This window comes from Neovison vison, chromosome 8 (assembly GCF_020171115.1).
Source record: "Neovison vison isolate M4711 chromosome 8, ASM_NN_V1, whole genome shotgun sequence".
Lineage (NCBI taxonomy): Eukaryota > Metazoa > Chordata > Mammalia > Carnivora > Mustelidae > Neogale > Neogale vison.
In genome coordinates, this window is record NC_058098.1 from 143,820,356 (window position 1) to 143,840,614 (window position 20,259).

The window sequence follows — 20,259 nt, forward strand, 5'->3', positions numbered from 1 at the left end:
CAGTAAACAAATTACTTTTAAAAGTAAAACTAAATTTTACTGCATAATAATGATTTTTTTCCATGGGTCTAGAACCAGCCTCAAGAGGTTACTGTAACCATGTGATTGCTTTCAACCAGCTCAGGTGACCTTGACATAGGTTTGTCCAAGACCTTGATTTGATCCTGTCCTCCTGCCCCTGCACACCTACACCCTCCCCCTGCCCTCCTCCCCCTGCACACCCACACCCTCACCCTGCCCTCCTCCCCCTGCACACCCACACCCTCCATCCTGCCCTCCTCCCCTGCACACCCACACCCTCCATCCTGTCCATTTTGGCCATTCTTCTTTTGCATGGGCCCCAGTGCCTTGACCTTTCTCTCATCTCAGCTGTCTGTGTCCGAGCCCCTCATAGTCTCTGACTTCCCATCCTAGGGGGCTTCCAATCTGGAAGCCAACTTTGTCTCCTACCTGTGATGAAGGCTTCGGCCTCCCCCAGCACCAGCTGGTGGACAGGGGGTGACGGTGGGAACAGCTCTCTCTCATGGTGTCCCCGTGTAGCAGTGCAACGCCTCTATTTGCCCATGATCCTGGACAGGAGGCACGAGGCGGGCTCCTACTCGTCCCTCATGGCTCCAGTGCCTGGGCCAGTGTGGCACAGGCTGGGAGCTCCTCATGCACTGTGACCACTGAGGAAGAGGAGAATCCGTGCAAAGAAACACCCCGCACTGGACGTGTGCACGCAACAGGGTGAGTGAATAAAGGCGGCACAGTGACAGGACGGGAGGCCGCGGACAAGGAAGGGAGTGCGCGGAGCCGCCGGCCCAACAGCCAGGCGCACTGAGCACCCCCAGCCACGGAAGGGCACCGACCTGCTCCCCCTCCGCACGTGCAGGGAGCCCCATCGGTACCACACGCTCACGCAGACGGAAGCACAGCACGCGGCCTGGTAAGCAGGCAGCGTCTGATAAACAGTAAAGAAGGAGCCCGGACTAGCCGGCCACTGGCGTCCCTCCCTGTAGGGCAGCCCCTGTTGTGTGGCGGCCTGAGTGCTGAGCTACTGCTCAACGTCCCAGTCCGGTGCAGTGCACGTGAGGAAGCAGCAGACTTTCCCCCGCATCCCGGCCGGACAGCAAGCTTCTCCCATGAAGGGCCAGACGGTAAATGTTTTTGGCTTTGTGGGCCATGTGATCCCTGCCACAATGACTCAAATCTGTCATTTCACCGGGAAAGCAGCCACGACACTATGTGAGCGTGGCAATGTGGCCATAAAACTTATTGGGTCTGCGGGCCCCCGTTAGCCCTTAGCCGTGCAGTCGGCTGTGGTCCTGGGCTACGGATTGGTTTGGGCTTCTTTGTAAGTAGACCCAGAGCATACCCTCCACATGTTCGCTCTCTCACCAAGCTCAACAAACACTTCCTCAGCGCTCGCTCCGTGCCAGGCCCCTGCAAAGGGATGGGCAGAGTAGTGGGCGACACGGACTCCTCGGCCTTTTCAGACGGCCATGACTCAGGGTAACTTTCTAGTGTCTCACTCTGTTAGTTGCCTATTCCCCTCATCCCCTAACAGATGCCGTCGCCAGAGACTGGCAGCAGCTCTGGGCTTAGCCATTTTATAGGGCGCAGTTCCCTGCAATGCGAAAACAAGGGTTCCGTGGCTTTAAGCCAACAAAAGGTTTGGGAATCACTGCTCTGGACTAGGCGCCACGGGTTTACAGACGGCTGGGGGCGCGGCCTGGAGTCTGCTCTTGGGGCGTCAGATCACAGCCGCCGCTTCCCCTGCAGAGATCGGTCAGGCCTACAGCCGCGCCACAGGAGGGAACATGAGTCTGAAGGGACTCAGGTCTCCCAGAGTCACCCTGCTACTACCCTTGAAACCAGTCTCCAGGGTGTTTCCAAACAGGTTCTGGAAGGATGATCCTCCCCGATGGATGGCCGAGGGCCACGACAAGCACGTTGCCGCGTCCTCCACGTAACTCTGAGGGCTCCTGGCACTGCTCCGTCGGGACCCCACTCCGATGTCCCAGCTACTTGACACGGTGACCGCGTGGGCCACCTGCCAGCATGCTCTCTCCCCAAAAAGCACATTTTGTCCCCCCACGGTGACACGGACAGCCCCTGACCGCCCCCACCATGGGCGTCCAGAGGTACCATGAACGTGTCACATGTGGAGCGGCACACGGCTCTGGGGCAGCTTCATTGAGAGCCAGGCCTGTCCCCACAGAGCACGTCATCGAAACTGGTGCCCCTCGCTCCCTGCTCTCCAGGCCCCCTGGAGTGAGGAGGAGAAAGCCAACCTGCCTGTGAACAGCCTGTCCCTGAAGTGACCCCACCCCGGTGCTCCCAGCAGTGGTGAGCTCCAGACACACAGATGTCTCCAGGATGGGTTCCTGCTGTTCTAGAAGAATGGGACGGGGCCGGCGGGCTGAGCATGTGGCACTGCCGAGCCAGGAGTCTGGGTGCCCGGGAAAGCCCAGGCGGCCAAGCCGCCCCCTCGCTGGCATCTTCCCCAGGTCACGGTCATACGGTCTTGCTGTGTTTGAAAGGCCCCTGAATCCTCCCTCCACAAGCCCCATGAACCTGCTGCCTCCCCCCATGGTGCATGGCCCCGAGCGGGCTCTGGATGGACCGCGCTCCTCCGACCGATCTGGGAACCGCAGGCCACAGGTGGACGGGATCGGACCAAGTGTTTCCTCCGGCACGTGCAGCGTCTCTGCTCAGAGCGGGCCCGACGGCCATGTCCGCCTTCTTAGCGGGCACATCCTGCGGCTGCCTTGCACCGCACTGCCCGCTGAAACCCCGCTGGTGTGTGTGCTCGCAGGTTCGAAATGAAAACGCTGCCCTCCCCACCCCCACACTCCCACCCGCCCGCATGGGCTGCGGCCACGTGTGGGGCACGGCTCCTCCCTGACAGCGTCCACGATACCCTCATATTGCTAAGATGCCTGGCCAGCGGTGCCCCTCACGGGGATGAGCGTCCAACTCTGCTTGGCACCAGCTTCCTGAACGGGGACCCAGAGAACCTGGGCGTCCGCCTCGGCCCCAGCACTGCTGGCGGGGAGACCCGCCACCCTCCAGCATGGGGGGCAAGATCAGAGGCCACGGCCCCCCTAGCACCTTCCCCCGGCCACCCCTGAACTCAACAGCACCAGAAAGGGGCACAGGTGTCTGTGCCCATGAGCGGGGCCGGGTCCCTACGGGAATGGCTGGAACCTCAAACCCCCATTCTTTTAGGCCCAGACCGTTCAATTTCCTACAGTTCCCCCGACGACCGGGGGACCTCACACAAGACTCCTTACCCCTCCTTCACTCTGCAAAGCAAACGTCCTGCCTGGTGCTGAGGTGCTTTACAGATGTCGAAACTCCTGAATTCTCTCCGGCCTGCTCAAGGGACCACCATCCCCACGCGGCCCACGGGGACAGGGGGTGACATGAGGGACCACCTGCCTGAAGGCCATCCTGCCAGAGCCGCCTCCCTTCCTGGCTCCCGCCCCGCACCCCTCACGCACGCGTACCGTGTTTCTGCACCGGCTCCTGAAAACACCGCCCAGACGTCGGCGATGGTCTAGGACGGGCCCCTCAGCCTCTGCGGCGGGTGCGCTCTGGTCACCTCCCACAGAAGAGGGCACGCTCTCGGTGCGTCAGCCTAAACCCTACGGTGGCCCTGCTTGCAGCACCAGTTCCCCGACAGATGACTCAACGAGATACAAACACAAGTAGCCACGTAGCATCCATCTGCCAGGACGAGGGCAGAAAGTCCCGACCACATCACCCTCTGGCCGTCAAGAGTGCGTCCGGAGCACATCTTCTGCAAGGACATGCGTGCGACGGTCTACAAAGTCTACAAAGTCCCAGAGTGGAAGGAGCCTCTACACCGCCGAGGGCAAGAGCAGCTCCCGCGGACGCGAGCCCGGGCGCACCGTAGCGCACGCTCTTCGGGGCACACCTGAGTTCTCAACACTCACACTTCGTGGAGTCCAGGGGCACCTGGGGGCTCAGTGGGTGAAGCCTCTGTCTTTGGCTCAGGTCATGATCAGGGTCAGCGTCTTAGGGTGGAGCCCCACATTGGGCTCTCTGCTCCACGGGGAGACTGCTTCCCTTCCTCTCTCTGCCTGCCTCTCTCTCTGTCAAAAAAATAAATAAAGTCTTTTAAAAACAAACAAACAAACCTCTTGGAGTCCAGCCTGATGAAGGAGACAGGTACCCACACAGGGCAGAGTCGGCTCCTGACTCCCAGACACATCCCCAGACAGGGTTCCGAAGTCACCTGAGCCTGACAGGGTCCCAGGACAAGCAGAGGCTAGCACTCGCCGGCAGGTGCAGGACGTACTCTCTGTGTTCAAGATGACAGAACTGGCCTCGCTTCCGAAGTGCCCCCGGGGGGTTAGCGAGCTCCCGGCGAGGTCAGAGGATGGTGACGGAGACCCGCCTTCTTCCTCGACACGCACCGAGGCGGGCATGCTGCCCTGAGGACACCTGACAAGGGGACGCTTGGATGGCGAGTGTCGGGCTCTCCCCGGGCAGGGTGCTGAGCCAGAGGCTCCTCCCAGCAGAGCCAGGGCGGGCACCGAAGCCTCTGTCACGACGCGGGGATCGCCGCGGCTGGCGCTAACCCTTCGGTCAGCATGCCTCAACGGCGTTAGCTGCAAAATAAAGCAACTTTGGGGCAAGCGTTCTGGGTCTCATAACATTGCAATGATGAGCAAACCCTTACTTTCAATTCAAAGACACCCACTGTGAGCTCAGAGCGACAGAATGAGGCGCCTCACACGCGGCAAGGTAGGGTTAACCACCTGTGAAGTCTCCGGACACTCCAATTCACCGCTGAAAATATCTTGGGCGTTGCCTATGCAGGTGCTTCCGTCGGGAACACAAAGGAGGAAACGGGGGCCGAAGCTCCCCTCCGACTCCCTTGCTCTCACACCGGGGGACGAGCTGGGAGGGAGCAGCACACCACTGGGGATTTGACAGGACCAGCTCCGAGGCTCGGAGGGAGGAGACACGGCCACCCACGCCAAAGCAGAACCCGAGAGGACTTGGTAACAGGCCTCCTGAGTCGACACAGGCTGCAGCAAACTCTCCAGGGCAGAAAGGAACTCAAATAAATCCACTTCTAGAATGGCCCCCGCCCAGCGACTGGAGTGGGGGGTCTCAGTTCAGCCCCCGGAAAACTTCCTGGACACAGTAAAGCGAGCGTCGCTGACCTCAACCAGCTCTGAGTCTGACCAGGCCGTGGGAGGGCACATGCATCTGGCGACAGCCCGACACCAAAGTCCTGGCGGAAAGCTCCGGCTGAGTCTGAGATGTCACCAGAAGCAAAGGGAAAGCTCGTTTTTTTTTAAGGCAGAGGAAACAATTAACATTAAAATTGGGGTATTGTTTCCTTGGTTATTTCTAGAAAGATCTCTTTCTAAAAGAACCTGCAGGCACACCTCGCTCAAGTGTGCTTCGCCTCGTTGCAGACAGTGTTCTGCAGACACCGGAGGCCGCGGCCACCCCGCGACCAACCCGCGGCCAGCACGTCTCCAGGCACCAGTGCTCCCACCACACCTGCTCGCTTCGGGTCTCTGAGTCACATCTGGGCGACTCTCGCCGTCTTTCACACTCTTTCGTGATTCTGTTAGGTGACCTCTGACCCATGATGACAACTCACCGAGAGCTCACATGGTGGTCAGCCTCTAGCAGTAAACAGTTTCTAAACTAGGGGTGCGCTTTTTTAGCCGTGATGCTACTGCACACCGAACAGACCGCGGTACAGTGTAGACATAACTCGTACGCGCACTGGGAAACCGAACGCATCGCCCAGCCGCTCTACGGAGATACTCTCCTGCAGTGGTCTAGACTTTCCCTGTGGGAATTCGCGCTGCACTGACTCACTGTAGCAGGCTGATCCTGGATGAGCTGCTGGATGATGAAGGAAGGATGCTCTAGGAAGGATGGTAACAACAATGAGACTCCTTTGTAAGCGGGACATTCCTGCCGTGTCCAAGTGGTCACTGTCAGAACTCAGTGGGGTCCCTGGCCCCTTGAGGGCTCATTAAACCTGACTTCCTGCCCCTCAGAACACCTGCCTCCAGACAAAGTCACTTTGGGTGGAGATCAGTTCAGTGTCCATCCTTCCAACCCAACTGTGAACTTCAGGAAGGTCACGGTTGACCTCTGGACACTAGCAGGAGTCTGGCACACAGTGGACAAGCACTCAGTCGTGTGGGAGGAGTGGCGGGGAGCACTCGGTGCCGCGGGAGGAGCAGGGGGAAGAGCCGGAGAAGAGCAGGCCTGCCTGGCACTGAGGGCCAAAGAAAGGGAGCATCTGGGTGACGGCCGACAAGGACCAAGGTCGGGAGCCGGCAGAACCTCGCTGCGCCGCCGGCAGAAGCAGGGCTGTAACTGGCCCTGCCCGCCACGTGAGCACTGAGTCCGTGTCACTCCACCACTGCCACATTAGGAAAAGGCCCCCAGTTTGGAGTCTCCGACAGCCCCGTCTAGAGCATACCCATCAGATGCCAGGTACAGCCCACAGAGCTGCCTCTGCACGAGAAGAGATCATTTGAGGCCTCGGGAACAGGAGGGCGATGTCAGTCGTGCTGACGAACCAGGCAAGGGTGGAGCACAGGGGAGGGGCACCGGAAACCCCACCAGGGCACTGGCCTGACGGGAAACCTCTGTGAGCCCCACCCAGCACCCAGAAGGCCAGCCCCACAGCTGCCACGGCTCCCTGAGGCCACTGCTGTGCTCCTGGTGTGCCAGGAGCTTGCAACAACCTGGAAGTCACCTGCAATGCTGTCACCACGAGGCCCGACACCCCAAAGTCATCAGCAGCCACTCATACCAGCAATGGTGGGAGCCCCTGCTGGTCCCGTGTGGCCAGCTGGGTCTGGCAGCACCTCGGTCATATGCGGCAGGGTCCCTGTCACAGGGAAACTGCGCATTTGACATCTTATTCCATAATGGGAAAGGCAGTAATAACCTAGGAATTTCCCCAAAATAGAGGAAGCCTATTCAAAAGATAATGAGCGGCCACAAAGAAGTCAGACGTCCACGATGTGACTTCTGAGGGCTTCCCCGCAGGCACAATGAGAACAAGGTGAACCACGTCTTCAGAACCCAGAGAAGCTCCGCCCTCTGCTGGCCGAGTGCGCCGCCGGGCCTGGCAACAGCTTCTACCGTATTTCAAAATAGTACCTCTCCAGCCAAAACAGAAACCGGCTGTAATAAATAAGAACAAGTATAAGACCCAAATAAATAGTTTTTGTTTATTTTTAAATGGAAGATTTTTAAAATCTTATGTAGTTATATAGGATTAAGTGGAGATTAATTATCAAAAATCCCTATCAATCAAATCTGTGATTCATAACAAAGCAAAAATAAACTACTGGGATTACCCCAAAATAAAAGCTTTTACAGACCAAAGAAAACCACCAACAAAACAAAAAGGCACCGGGCTGCCTGGAAGAAGGAAGCTGGAGACAATATATCCGGTAAGGTTAGTATCCCAAATACAGAAAGAACTTCTGCAACCCAACACCAAAAACAAATAATCCAATTACAAATAGGCAGAGGACCTGAGCAGACATTTTTCCGAAGAAGACATCCAGATGGCCAACAGACACTGACAAGTTGCTCCACACCACTCCTTATCAGGGAGATGCAGATCAAAACCACAATGAGGTATCACCTCACACTGTCAGAATGGCTAGAATCAAAAGACAAGAAACAACAGGTGTCGGTGAGGATATAGAGAAAAAGGAACCCTCGTGCCCTGTTGGTGGGAATGCAAGCTGGTGACGCCACTGTGGCAAACAGCACCGAGGTTCCTCAGAAAATTAAACACAGAAACACCAGAGGACCCATTCATTCCACCACTAGGTATTTACCCGAAGAAAATGGAAACAATAACATGAAAAGATACATGCAGCCCCAAATGTTTGGAGCAGCATTACCTACAATAGCCAAGACACGCAAGCAGCCCAAGAGTCCATCGACTGATGAACAGATGAAGAAGGTGTGGTGTGGACACACAGTGGTGTGGACACACAGAGGAATAGTACTCAGGCATCAGAAACAAAAGAGCTACAAAAGCTTTTGCACAGCAAAGGAAACAGTCAACAAAACCAAAAGACAGCTGACAGAATGGGAGAAGATATTCACAAATGACATATCAGATAAAGGGCTGGCATCTAAAATCTATAAAGAAGTTATCAAACTTAACACCCAAAGAACAAATAATTCCGTCAAGAAATGGTCAGAGGACATGAACAGACATTTCTGCACAGAAGACATCCAGATGGCCAACAGACACATGAGAAAGTGCTCCACATCACTCGGCATCAGGGAAACACAAATCAAAACCAAAATGAGATACCACCTCACACCAGTCAGAATGGCTAAAATTAACTGGTAAGGAAATGACAGATGCTGGCGAGGATGTGGAGAAAGGGGAACCTCCTGCACTGTTGGTGGGAATGCAAGCTGGTGCAACCACTCTGGAAAACAGCATGGAGGTTCCTCAAAAAGTTGAAAATAGAGCTACCCTATGACCCAGCAATTGCACTACTGGGTATTTACTCTAAAGATACAAACGTAGTGATCCAAAGGGGCACGTGCACCCGAATGTTTATAGCAACAATGTCCACAATCGCCAAACTATGGAAGGAACCTAGATGTCCATCCACAGATGAATGGATAAAGAAGATGTGGTGTATATACACAATGGAATACTACGCAGCCATCAAAAGAAACGAACTCTTGCCATTTGCAATGATGTAAATGGAACTAGAGGGTATGATGCTGAGTAAAATAAGTCAATCGAAGAAAGACAATTACCATATGATTCCACTCATATGTGGAATCTAAAAACAAAACAAATGAATAAACAAACAAAAAAGCGCAAACAGACCCATAAAGACAGAACAACCTGACAGTTGCCAGAGGGGAGGCGGAGGGGAGTGGACAAAATGGGTGACCTCCAGCTATGGAGTGAAGGCACAGGGAGAAAGAAGTCACAGGGACACACAGGAGTACAGTGTCATGTGGGGACAGGCGGGGCTACAGGTGTAATGATCACAGGTAACACAGAGAGCTGACAAATCATCATGAACACCTGAAACTACGGCAACACTGTGTGTCAACTATACTCAAATTTTTAAAAACGGTTTAAAAAAAGTGTGATTTACAAAAACACGAACCTGTCTAAAAATGAAGAGTTCTGAAATGTCCTCCTTACCCTGTTGTGTAATTCTTGTAACCCTGACATAAGGGAACGTATCCAGGCCCCACACACAAAGGTCAGGACATAACCCAACTGGGTGAAGGAACCCCAGGGCCTGACACGGCAGGCACAGTAAGGCTGGCCCCAGAAAAGAGCTCGCTGTGCGGCAGGACGTGATCAGGACAGACCCCAGAGCTCCTCAGCGTCGCCTGCCCCACCAGCCAAGCTAAGTGACTCTGTCTGTGATTCAGCTTTCCATTCCCATCCTGCTCCCCATCCACTTAATAACTGGGGCCCCATTCTCAGGCCTAGCGGCATCCAGGAAGTGAAATGGACAAGGGGAAGGACAAGACACCAGAGGGACAGTTAACGTGACTACCTGTCCTCTGCCTTCTGTCATCACCGACAACACCAACCCTGTCTTTTCCACGACCAGGCTGAACGCAGCCCGAGAGCTGTAAGCCATGCCTCTCCCGTACTTCAGGATCCAGACAGTCCTCTAAGGGTCTGCCACACCCACGCCCTGTAGACCCCAGGCCCTCCCCCAGAGGCACCAAGAACGAAGCACACCAGAGCACGCCGCGAGGGCCCCGGAAACCATCAGCGGAGCCACAGCACGTGGAGTAAGACGAGACCTGCTCCACACACCTGGGCAGCAGGAGCGCCCCGAGAACAAGACCCAGAAGTCCCCGGTGGCGGGAAAGTCAGCATCTGCGTGAGAACAGGCAATCAGGAGGCGCTAACACCAAGACGAATCATCGTCGGCATTATCTGACAGGTTTTAAAGCGCCCATTATAAAAATGCCACAAAGGGCAACCCATACCCAAAACCAATATGAAACAACAAAAAAGAAAACCTCAAATAACCAAATGGAATTCATATAACTGAAAATATGAAAACGCAGTGGATGGGTTCAATAGCGAATGAATGTGACACAGAAAGGAATCCATGAATTTGGAGACAGAACAATAGCACACACCCAACTCGAATACCAGGGAGAAAACAGAGTAAAACACACACAGACTCTCAGCAACCTGCAGGACAACAGCAGATGAGCAACATTCACTCCCGGGACGTCTCGGGGCACGTCGGGGAGAGCAGGGCTGGAAAATACCTGAGGAAACACTAGCTGGAAACTTCCCAAATTTGGTGAAACACACAGCATCCAGATTCAAGAAGCTGAGAAAGTCCCAAACAGGGTACCCCAAAGAAAGCCATCCTAAGACACCACAGAATTACACACGTGGAAACAGAAGACAAGGAAAGAGCAGGCACCTCCGAGACGACGCGCCCCTGCAGGGCCGCCAGCCCCAGGGACGGCAGAGCTCCCACGGGGGCCGTGGCGGCCACAGGAAGTGGCACGAGGCTGTCCAAACGCCGGAAGAAATAAACTGTCAGCAGTGAATTCTGTGTTCAGTGGAAATACCCTGCAGGAAGGGGGAAAATGAAGACTTTCTCCGAAGGAAAAACAAGGGAATTTGAGACGATCAAACTGGCTTAAGAGAAGCTTCCACCTCGGAAGGGAGGTGAGAACACGACGGGTAAACATCAGAGCAACAGACTGTCGTTCTCCTCCTGACTCTGAAGTCACGGAGACCACAGCCCGGGGCGCCGGGGGGCTCAGTGGGTTAAAGCCTCTGCCTTCGGCTCAGGTCATGACCTCAGGGTTCTGGGATCGAGCCCCGCATCGGACTCTCTTCTCCGGGGGGGGGGGGGAGCCTGCTTTCTCCTCTCTCTCTGCCTGCCTCTCTGCCTACTTGTGATCTCTCTGTCAAATAAATAAATAAAATCTTTAAAAAATAATAATAAAACCATAGCCCACCATGAGGACACGGGGAAAGATGGCTGTCCACAGCTCAGGGAGAGAGGCTTCCAAGGACACCAACCCTGGGCCATCCTGGCCTGCAGCTTCTAAGCTCCAGAACTGTGGGAAATTAATCCCCATTGTTTAAGCAAGAGAAAACACACACACACACACACACGCACACACACGCACACATATAAAAACATCCATACACACAGGCACATGCTTATGTATATGAAACACACGATCAATGATGATCAACGGATATAGAGAAAACACCTCAGGTAACGGTATTCTAAAAGTGGAAAGAGCAAAGGCACGTAATTACTAAAATGTCCTCTCCATCTTTCAAAGCAGGCTTGATAAGTTATATACATAGATTATCATATCTAGCGCAAACACTAAGAAAACTTGCAAAGCAGTATATTCAAAAACGCTGTACGTAAATCAAAGTGAAATTTTACGAAATGTTCACGCAACCCAGAGAAGGCCAGAAAAGAGAAACAGAGCAATGATCAATGAGAACAGACAGATAACAAGATGCCGGCCGTCACACCTGACACACCAGTCATTTAAGTGTAAATGATCTAAGTAGGTCAATTAAAAGACAAAGATGGGCAGAGTGAACAAAACAAAAATCGCACACATACGACCCAAGTATATACTATTTACAAAACGACTCAACCTCCAAAGCGTGGTCCGGAGTACTGGGCCTGAAAGAGGCAGAGAGGGGCTCACACATGGCCGCTGCCTGCCCAGGACCAGGGACAGGGCCCCAAAGGACAGACACCTGCGGCTGGGGTAAGGCTTGAACTCACGGGCTCGCCCCTCCCTGCTCTTCGGGGAACACCGGTCCTACTTATTAACAAGAGGGGAGTCATGATAGAGATGGGTACCCAAACCGGAGGGCCAGGAAAGACCCAGCAATGTGGGTAAAAGCTTCACTGCACACACATCTTTGGAGAAGTCTGGCCCCTTGAATATGTGTGGCTCAGGTCCTCAGGATAGCACCTTGCACAGAGGTCAGGGTGACACGTTAAACTGGAACATTCTGTCTTCAGCAGAGCTCCCCTGCGGACAGAAGGAGCCAGCTGCTGCCCCGTAGCCACTGCGGGCAGGTGTCAAGCAGGACATCACCACATTCTGTCAGAGAGCGGAGATGACGAGTGACTTAGATACTAGGAGTACGCGGTCACTACAGCGCTATGGTCAGGAAACAGTGCTTCAGGGGTCACCGAAGCCCGACCTCAGCAAATAGGTGTTTGCTGTGTCTTCTTCCTTAGAACCTAAACAACATAAATGGTTTCCAAAGAATAGGATATTTAAGATATTGTAAAAATCTTCCCTTTCAATGCTTTTGTTAGAAAAGAAGTATCGGGGTACCTAGGTGACTCAGTCAGTGAAGCATCTGCCTTTGGCTCAGGTTATGATCCCAGAGTCCTGAGATCGAGCCCTGCCTCTGCTTGGCAGGGAGCCTGCTTCTCCCTCCCCCTCTGCCTGCTGCTCCCCTGCTGGTGCACGCACTCTCTCTCTTTCTCTGTCAAATAAACAAATAAATAAAATATTTTTAAAATACTAATAATAAAAAATAAAATTAAAGTCTTGATAATTTAAAAATAGAAAGTTAATCTGAAGTCGCCTATAGGTGTATATTATAGTAACTATAACATGTAAGATCTGTAGGACATGGCTGTACTTGGGTATGACGCCTCTCAGAACCCACACGTGTTTCAATGTTATTTTGATCTATTAAACTTTGGTACACTACCAAATTTTGTATGATTCTTCCCCTCCAAATATCATATTTTTTTAAATAAACAAATCAGTCTAAGTATTCCATACATTAGGAAAAATAATCGCGGTAGATTTCTCTTGGAAATTTGATTCCGGTATGTTATCTATGAGATCCTGAGCCCATGAATTCCTCTGAACCTCTATCTCCTTATCTGTAAAATGGGGCACATAAAGATGTCTCCACTCAGATTACCAGAAATAGCACATTGAAATAGGCTGACAAGTGTTTTGAAACTTGCAAAGCAGCAAGCGGATCTGTGTGCAGAGAAGCATCTCCAGCACTAGAAGAGTCCAGACCTTACACGCTGCAATAGCTGAGACCGGGAACAAAACAGGATTTTATTCTCCTTGGCCTTATGTTTTATACTCGCAAATTAACCTGATTTTCAAAAAATACATATAGAATTTTCAAAAACACTAATTATTGGGGTACCTGGTAATCCAGTCAGTTAGGCGTCCCGCTCGTGATCTCGGCTCAGGTCTCAATCTCACGGTCATGAGTGAAAGCCCTGCACTGAGCTCCATGCTGGGCAGGGAGCCTACTTAAAAAAAAAAAAAAAAAAAAAAAAAAGCCACTAACTGTGAATTTCTTATCTTTTAGCAGTTCTTCCCTATACACAGTGTGCTAATTCTTTAGATGAATTATCTGGGTTTGGTAACGTGTATAGATTTTTACAAAGAGCTTATACGGGTTTAGAAATCTATATAGATCTTGTCCTGATGTCATTCCATCCAAGACCAGCTCCCGTAAACAGCCAAGTCATCTGCTATAAATAAGATACTGAAGCAAGATTCTTCACAGATCCTTCCTTCAGAATCTAATGGAAAATTCATGCAGAGACCCCAATTCTTGAATTCATCAACTTCACATGAAAGCGACTTGACAATCCTGATGTAGGTCAGTACCCAAAGGCATGAGCTACTAAATGTGGCAAACTCCATACCTTCAACAATTTGGGGGAAATGGAAAGCATTTATTTTCACATTTTAAAAAAAATTTTTAAAAATTAATGATAAACAATTTTTTTTTCTTTTGTGGCTGGGGGGTGGGGTGGCTAAGGACAAGCAAATAAACAAGGGTGAGGACTTGGTCCTGTCCACACTCAGAACACAGCAGGCAGTCAAGTAGTTCGGACCCAGAAGCAAACTGACATTCTCTAAGAAGAGTCTGCGTCTCTTTCTCCACGCGTTTCATTCCACAGATGCAGAGACTTGCGGGGAGCAGGGAGGCAAGCCTCCCACAACCCGTTTAACCATCTCCACTTCACAAGAACATAGGCAGGCACGCCAGGGGATCTACAGAAACGCAGGACTGGATGTGGACTGAAGGACCCAAGGCCCCGTCAACTGACAGTCACAGGAGCCTGAGCCATCGTTGTCTGCTGCCCACCTGCAAGGACAGACTGAATCAGGGCATCCCTGTGCCTCTGGCCGACAGACAGCAGATGGCTGTAACTCCTTCCCTGCTGCTCTCACTGGCTAGCCCACAAACAGCACTCGTCCCTCCTTCCGGCAGCTGAATACGAGCTCTCTCAAGTCGGCCCCTGGCCCTCCACGAAATGAACTGAGGCCACCCCTCTCTCTGCGCAGAGACAGTAGCATCCCCGGTGTGCCCTGACCTCTCACCCCACCACACCCCACCACCCCAGTAGCGACGTTGCTAAGTTTGCACTGATGTCCATGTGGCCACAGCGTAAGATGGGCTTACTGGAGAAAAACATCCCTGTTCTGGCCAAGTCTTTGCTAAGGAAAAGTAAAGCATGCTTATTTCAAAAGTGTGTGCATCATTTTTTGGACCCAGTGACAGGACTTCACAATGATCTTCTTAAAATTGCTCTATGCTTCATCTCCTCCAGTTCCGTCCATGTTGATACAAAAGTTGGGTGTTCGTCCTTTCTGGTGGAGGCATCATACTCCATTGTATATATGGACCACATCTTCCTTATCCATTTGTTTGTTGAAGGGCATCTTGGCTCCTTCCACAGTTTGGCGACTGTGCCCATTACTGTCTTGTTGATTTTGGCCATTGTAACTGGTGTAAGGTGGTATTTCAATGTGATTTTTATTTGAATCTCCCTGATGGCTAATGATGATGAACATTTTTTCATGTGTCTGTTAGCCATTTGGATGTCTTCTTTGGAGAAGTGTCTGTTCACGTCTTCTGCCCATTTTTTGACATGATTATCTGTTTTGTGTGTGTTGAGTTTGAGGCGTTCTTTATAGATCCTGGATATCAGCCTTTGTCTGTACTGTTATTTGCAAATATCTTCTCCCATTCCGTGGGTTGCCTCTTTGTTTTGTTGACTGTTTCCTTTGCTGTGCAGAAGCTTTTGATCTTGATGAAGTCCAAAAAGTTCATTTTCGCTTTTGTTTCCTTTGCCTTTGGAGACATATCTTGAAAGAATTTGCTGTGGCCAATGTTGAACAGATTACTGCCTATGTTCTCCTCCAGGATTCTGATGGGTTCCTGTCTCACACTGAGGTCTTTTATCCATTTCAAGTTTATTTTTGTGTACGGTGTAAGAGAATGGTCAAGTTTCATTCTTCTACACATAGCTGTCCAGTTTTCCCAGCACCATTTATTGAAGATGCTATCTATTTTCCACTGGATATTTTTTCCTACTTTGTCAAAGATTAGTTGACCATAGAGTTGCAGGTCTTGTGGAGCATAAGGAATAACACAGAGGATATGCAGAGGAGAGGGGAAGTGCGCTGGGGGAAATCGGAGTGGGAGACGATCCATGAGGGACTGCGGACTCTGAGAAACAAACAGAGGATTTTAGAGGGGAGGGGGTGGGGGCTGGGCGAGCCTGGTGGCGGGTATTAAGGAGGGCACGGACTGCAGGGAGCACTGGGTGTGGTGCATAAACAATGAATCTTAGAACACTGAAAAAATAAAATTAAATTAAAAAATAAATAAATAAAACATCAACAAATAAATAAATACTCTATGCTATTCCAAGCGCAGTTTTCTAAGATCCTTCTGAAAGCTACCTTCTGCCATTCGGTGCTTCTCTGTCCTTCTAGTGCACAAACATTCCAGCTTTGTCCGCAGCATACAGGGCAAGCCCCGGGAAAGGGTGAGAGCCCCATAGGATCACTGGGTGCCAGGGCCATTACAGGCCGGCCTAGACACCAGGCAAACGTCAGCATCAGATCAAGCACAGCCGCACCGCAAGGCCGCCTCCCGTCCAGGGGCAGCCAGCACCAGTCAGGGAATCAGGTTCCACCGTTCCTGAGACCTGTGGCGCAGCAGACACTGCTCCCGGCCTCTCTGCAGTCACCTTCGGTGACCTTCACACGCCGGAGAGGTGAATGCCAAGCATGCGTTCTCCAGATGAGGCCTGCGGTGGGGTTGAGGAAGCTGGCCCCCATTACACAGAACAACGTCTCCATAAGCTTGACTCCGAAACGCACCCCACGCACTGCTCAGCCCCCGCGAGGTGCCCACAGGCCCTTCCGATGGGGCGACGGAATGCTGTGCTCTGGGGAAAGGCACCCCTCCCCCTCTAACTCCTGTCGGGCCCTGGGCCGTCACTCTCTTCCTGCTCTGCTGATCACGGGGGTGTTCCCTCTGGGGTACTGACTGCGGTTCCCCTGAAGGCCAGACCCATACCTCGTTCACCTGCAGGTCCTCAACGGCCAGAGTCATGCCCTCGACAGGAGGCCCTCGGAAGCCGCCGGCAGAAGGAACAGGAAAACAAGGAGGGCCTGGGCGGGCTGAGGGGATGTCCTGTCTCCGCCTCCCGAGGAACTGTGCTGACCTGGCCAGGGCACCAAGGGAGGAGCTCCGGTGGGCTGGACAAGCGACCGTCTCCTGCTGAGTCTTCCAGAGGAACGCCTTGCAAGGACCTCACCTAAGGACTCTCCGGAGCGGCTCCTCATGGTGACCTGTCGAGAGCCCAGGACAGATGGTGGAAGAGGCCCGAGGGGCGGCGGGCTGTCCGGCTCGCCTCAATTCTCATGACCTCGTTCCTCAGCGGCCAGGGCCCTGGTCTCACCGGAGCTGAGGAGGTGCCACAAAGGTGCAGAGCCTTGTGGGTCTTGCTTCTGACGACACACTCTGACCCAACGATGCGCGTTCTACCAACGTCCAGGCGGAGTGATGGACGGATCATTCTGGAACGAAGGGTGACTCAGAAACCTGCATCTTCATTTTCAGGTTTCCCAACAACTTCCTTGTTCTTACACGTGGCTCTATCTTTCCCCCAGCACTGCCACACAAGATGACACTGCTTCCTTTTGGATTAAACCCAACCTTTAACTCTGGTTTACCAGATCCCTGGGGGTAACCATGGCTGCTGCAAAACTGCTTCTGGCAGGGAAACTGGGGCCTTGGTGGCTAGGGGCGGACGGGAGAGTTCAGTTTTGCTGCACAGCCTTCTTTGCTATTAGAATTCTTAAGCAGGTACATGATCACATTTATAAAAATCTGTTTTTATAAAAGCAAAATTAAGATAAAATCTAGACACTGGGCCTCTCAAGAGCCCTTCCCGTGTGAAAGCCTGGGCAGCCCCTGCATGGCTACAGCTGGGCCAAAGCAGCTCCAGCCTCGAGGGCCCGTGCCCACGCGGCCAGCAGCGTCTGTGGTCGTGCGCACACGCCGGCGAGGTCTGACGCCTCCTGTGGGGCTGTCCCAGGAGCACAGCGGACAGGCGCTCTGACCTCCCAATTCCAAGTCAGAGCAACGGGATAAGACGTGCAGAGGAAATGGTGCCCGTGAGAAGCAGCAGCCCAGCCTAGAGCCGCGGCTCCCCAGACGGCCGCCAGCCCACTGGGACAGTAGAAGGGCCTAGGGTACCCCCTGTGCCCTGGGCTCCGCCAGTAGCAGTGCTGGCAGGGAGAACCTCCCCCGGTGATGGCAGCTAAATCTCTGGTGTCCCAGACTTGAGACAGTTCTCGATGGTCAGTGCTGCTTCGCCTTCCCCCCTCTGACTTGCTGATAGCCACACCCTCTTGACTGCCCAGCGTCACTCCCAGCGGATGGCACCTAAGCCTTCTGTCTGGGGCGTGCCCGCCAACAAGGGCTGGGATCCTGAAAAGTAAAAATAGCTTGCATGGGACATAAGTACACTAAAAACTATTCCTTATGTCTCCGAAATTCAAGCTTGCTGGAGTGTCCTGTGTTTTCTGTCAGCCCTACATCTGCTGAACACTCCCTTCTCGGCCTCAACACAAATCTTTAAGAGAGACAAACGTCTCCTGTCTGCTCAGTGGACCCAGCGTTTGCAGGAAGAAGGTTTAAGGCAGAGAGATGAGCAGGAAAAGCAGCCCAAGAACCACAGAGGTGGGTGGGAACCTGAGTGTGGATGAAGCCCTAGGATGGGGACGCCACCCTGGGAGGCAGGCACAGAAAGCCAGCCTGGGGATACCGTACAGGGAACACAGCATGTAGGGCTGGCATGTCCCACAGGAGTCACACCATCCCAGCCCCGTGTTCCCTGTTTCCCAGAGGCAGGCTGAGCCCTGGGGAGGGTCTGTTCGTGCTCAAGGCCACAGAGCCGATCACTGTCGGGGCCAGCACGGGAGTCCGGCACCTACACGGGGAGGCCCTGCGGGTTGCCAAGAAGCACCACCGCGGACCCAGATCTGCGCTGGAGGGAATCTAGTTGTAGGGGTGGAGCCGTAACCGTTGAGATGAGAAAGGAGGGCCCGGGAAGTGGGCTCCGATGGAAGTGGGGAAGGAGGAAGGAGGGGGTGAGGTCGGGCACCACTGGGCACATAAGTGCATCTGACCTTCGCCCTCACCCGGGAGTCCTACTCGGTGGTGGCCACAGGGTCGTCCCCTCCCACCTCCCACTCCCACGCGGTCCCAGCGACAGCTCCAGCTGTCCCCAAACTGAGCCGCCAGGGCCCAGGAAGGCTCCCCTGGCCAGAGAGGGCGCCGCTCGTCCTCACTGCAGAGCAGGGCCGGGCAGGGCCACCTGTGAGCGGCAGGATTCGGAAGCTCAGGGCGAACACGCCAGCCGTATTTCACGCGGCCCTGCAGCTCCGTCAGCTCCTCCTTGTTCTAATTTCCCAAGGACCCGCGGGGACGTGATCTACGGCCTTCCTGACGCCTCACCTTCCTCCGCTGAACAGCGCACCCAGCCCTGACGTGGGGCGCTCTCCCCCAGACGCGGGGGCGCAGAGCAGACTCCCGCTGCCAGGGAACCAGCGGCCGCTCCCGCGCCCTTCTGTGGGGTCACAGGAGGAGCTCAGCGGGTCACCACTTCCCTAGAAGACTGCTAAAACCCGAGAGTCACCAACCCTGTGCCGCATCTTTTTGCCTTTGTTCTCCATCAGGGGTTTGCACTTGTAATTTTTATTTTTAAAGACCGTCTTTTGGTCTTTCCGTCTTCCTGAAGTTTTACCCAGCATACTGAGAAGGTTTCTCTTCTCGAAAGTACTTGCGCTTTTTTTAGACTATTTTCGCATAATTTTGTCTGGTGAGTCAGAGGACCGCTGAATGACATGCTGACACGGACGGGCAAAGGAGGAGCAGGAGCAGGGCTCTCCCTGGGCCCTGGCACCCCTCCCGCTCCTCAGTGATCTTTGGAGAGTACCGGTCTGATCTCAAACCCCCCCGGCCCTGGGCACGGATGCCTCGCTCCGACCTGCCCGGGGAGAGGCTGCTCGGAGGAAAGGAGACTAACACCAGCCTGGGCCTGTGGCGCCCCTGCCTGGGGAGTCCTGCTCTCCAGAGGCCCAGGGCACACGTGCGGTCACCACCCCATGCGGCTCTTCAGAGGCGGCTTGCGGGGCGTGAGCTGCACTAGCCACCTGCCCCCACCCCCGCCGCCGCCACCCTGGACCTGCCCCAGGACCTCCAACAAGACAGGCTATGCAGGACAGAGCAGCTCGTCCCTCCCTCCTCCCCACCATGCCTATGGCCACACCCTCTGCCCCCTGACCCCCCATACTGGGCCTGCCCCCTGCCAAACCCTCCCCAGGCCGAGTCTCCCCTGCAGCAGCCTCCTGACCACGTGTGCCCAATCACATCCCCAGTCCCAACAGTGACTCAAAATGCCTCAGTGAAATAGAAGGCAGGCCTCCAAGATCTCACCTTTAGTCAAAAACACAAAAGCAAAGTGTGTGCCACCTCACAGGTGATCTGCGCCATGAGCCTCCGGGAACGTGTTAAGTGAGGACCCCCCAGTCACCTGACGTTTGGTCTGAGATCTAATCAAGATGGAAACCCCCTCCCCAAACCTCTTGCCTAAGTAAATGCATCAATCAATTCAAAAATCCATTGCTGTTACGAGCTAAATTGTGTCCCACAAAATTCACACGGCAAAGCCCTAACCCCCAGAACCTCGGAAGCTGCTGTATTTGGAGGCACAGACTTGAAGTAAAGTGCAGCCGTCTGGGCGGGCTCTACTCCAGTGGCTGATGTCCTCGCAGGAAGGGGAGAGGAAGACACAGAGGGACAAGCACGTGAGGACAGCGGGAGGAGGTAGCCGGCTGCAAGGCATCGGGACAGCCCTCCGAGAA

General features: G+C 53.6%; 1 protein-coding gene across 3 annotated transcripts in view; it reads right to left on the reverse strand.

Annotated features, from left to right (window-relative positions):
- The window catches only part of EIPR1 (EARP complex and GARP complex interacting protein 1), a 125,715-nt gene that overhangs the window by 64,716 nt on the left and 40,740 nt on the right, over positions 1-20,259 (reverse strand). The window lies entirely within an intron of this gene.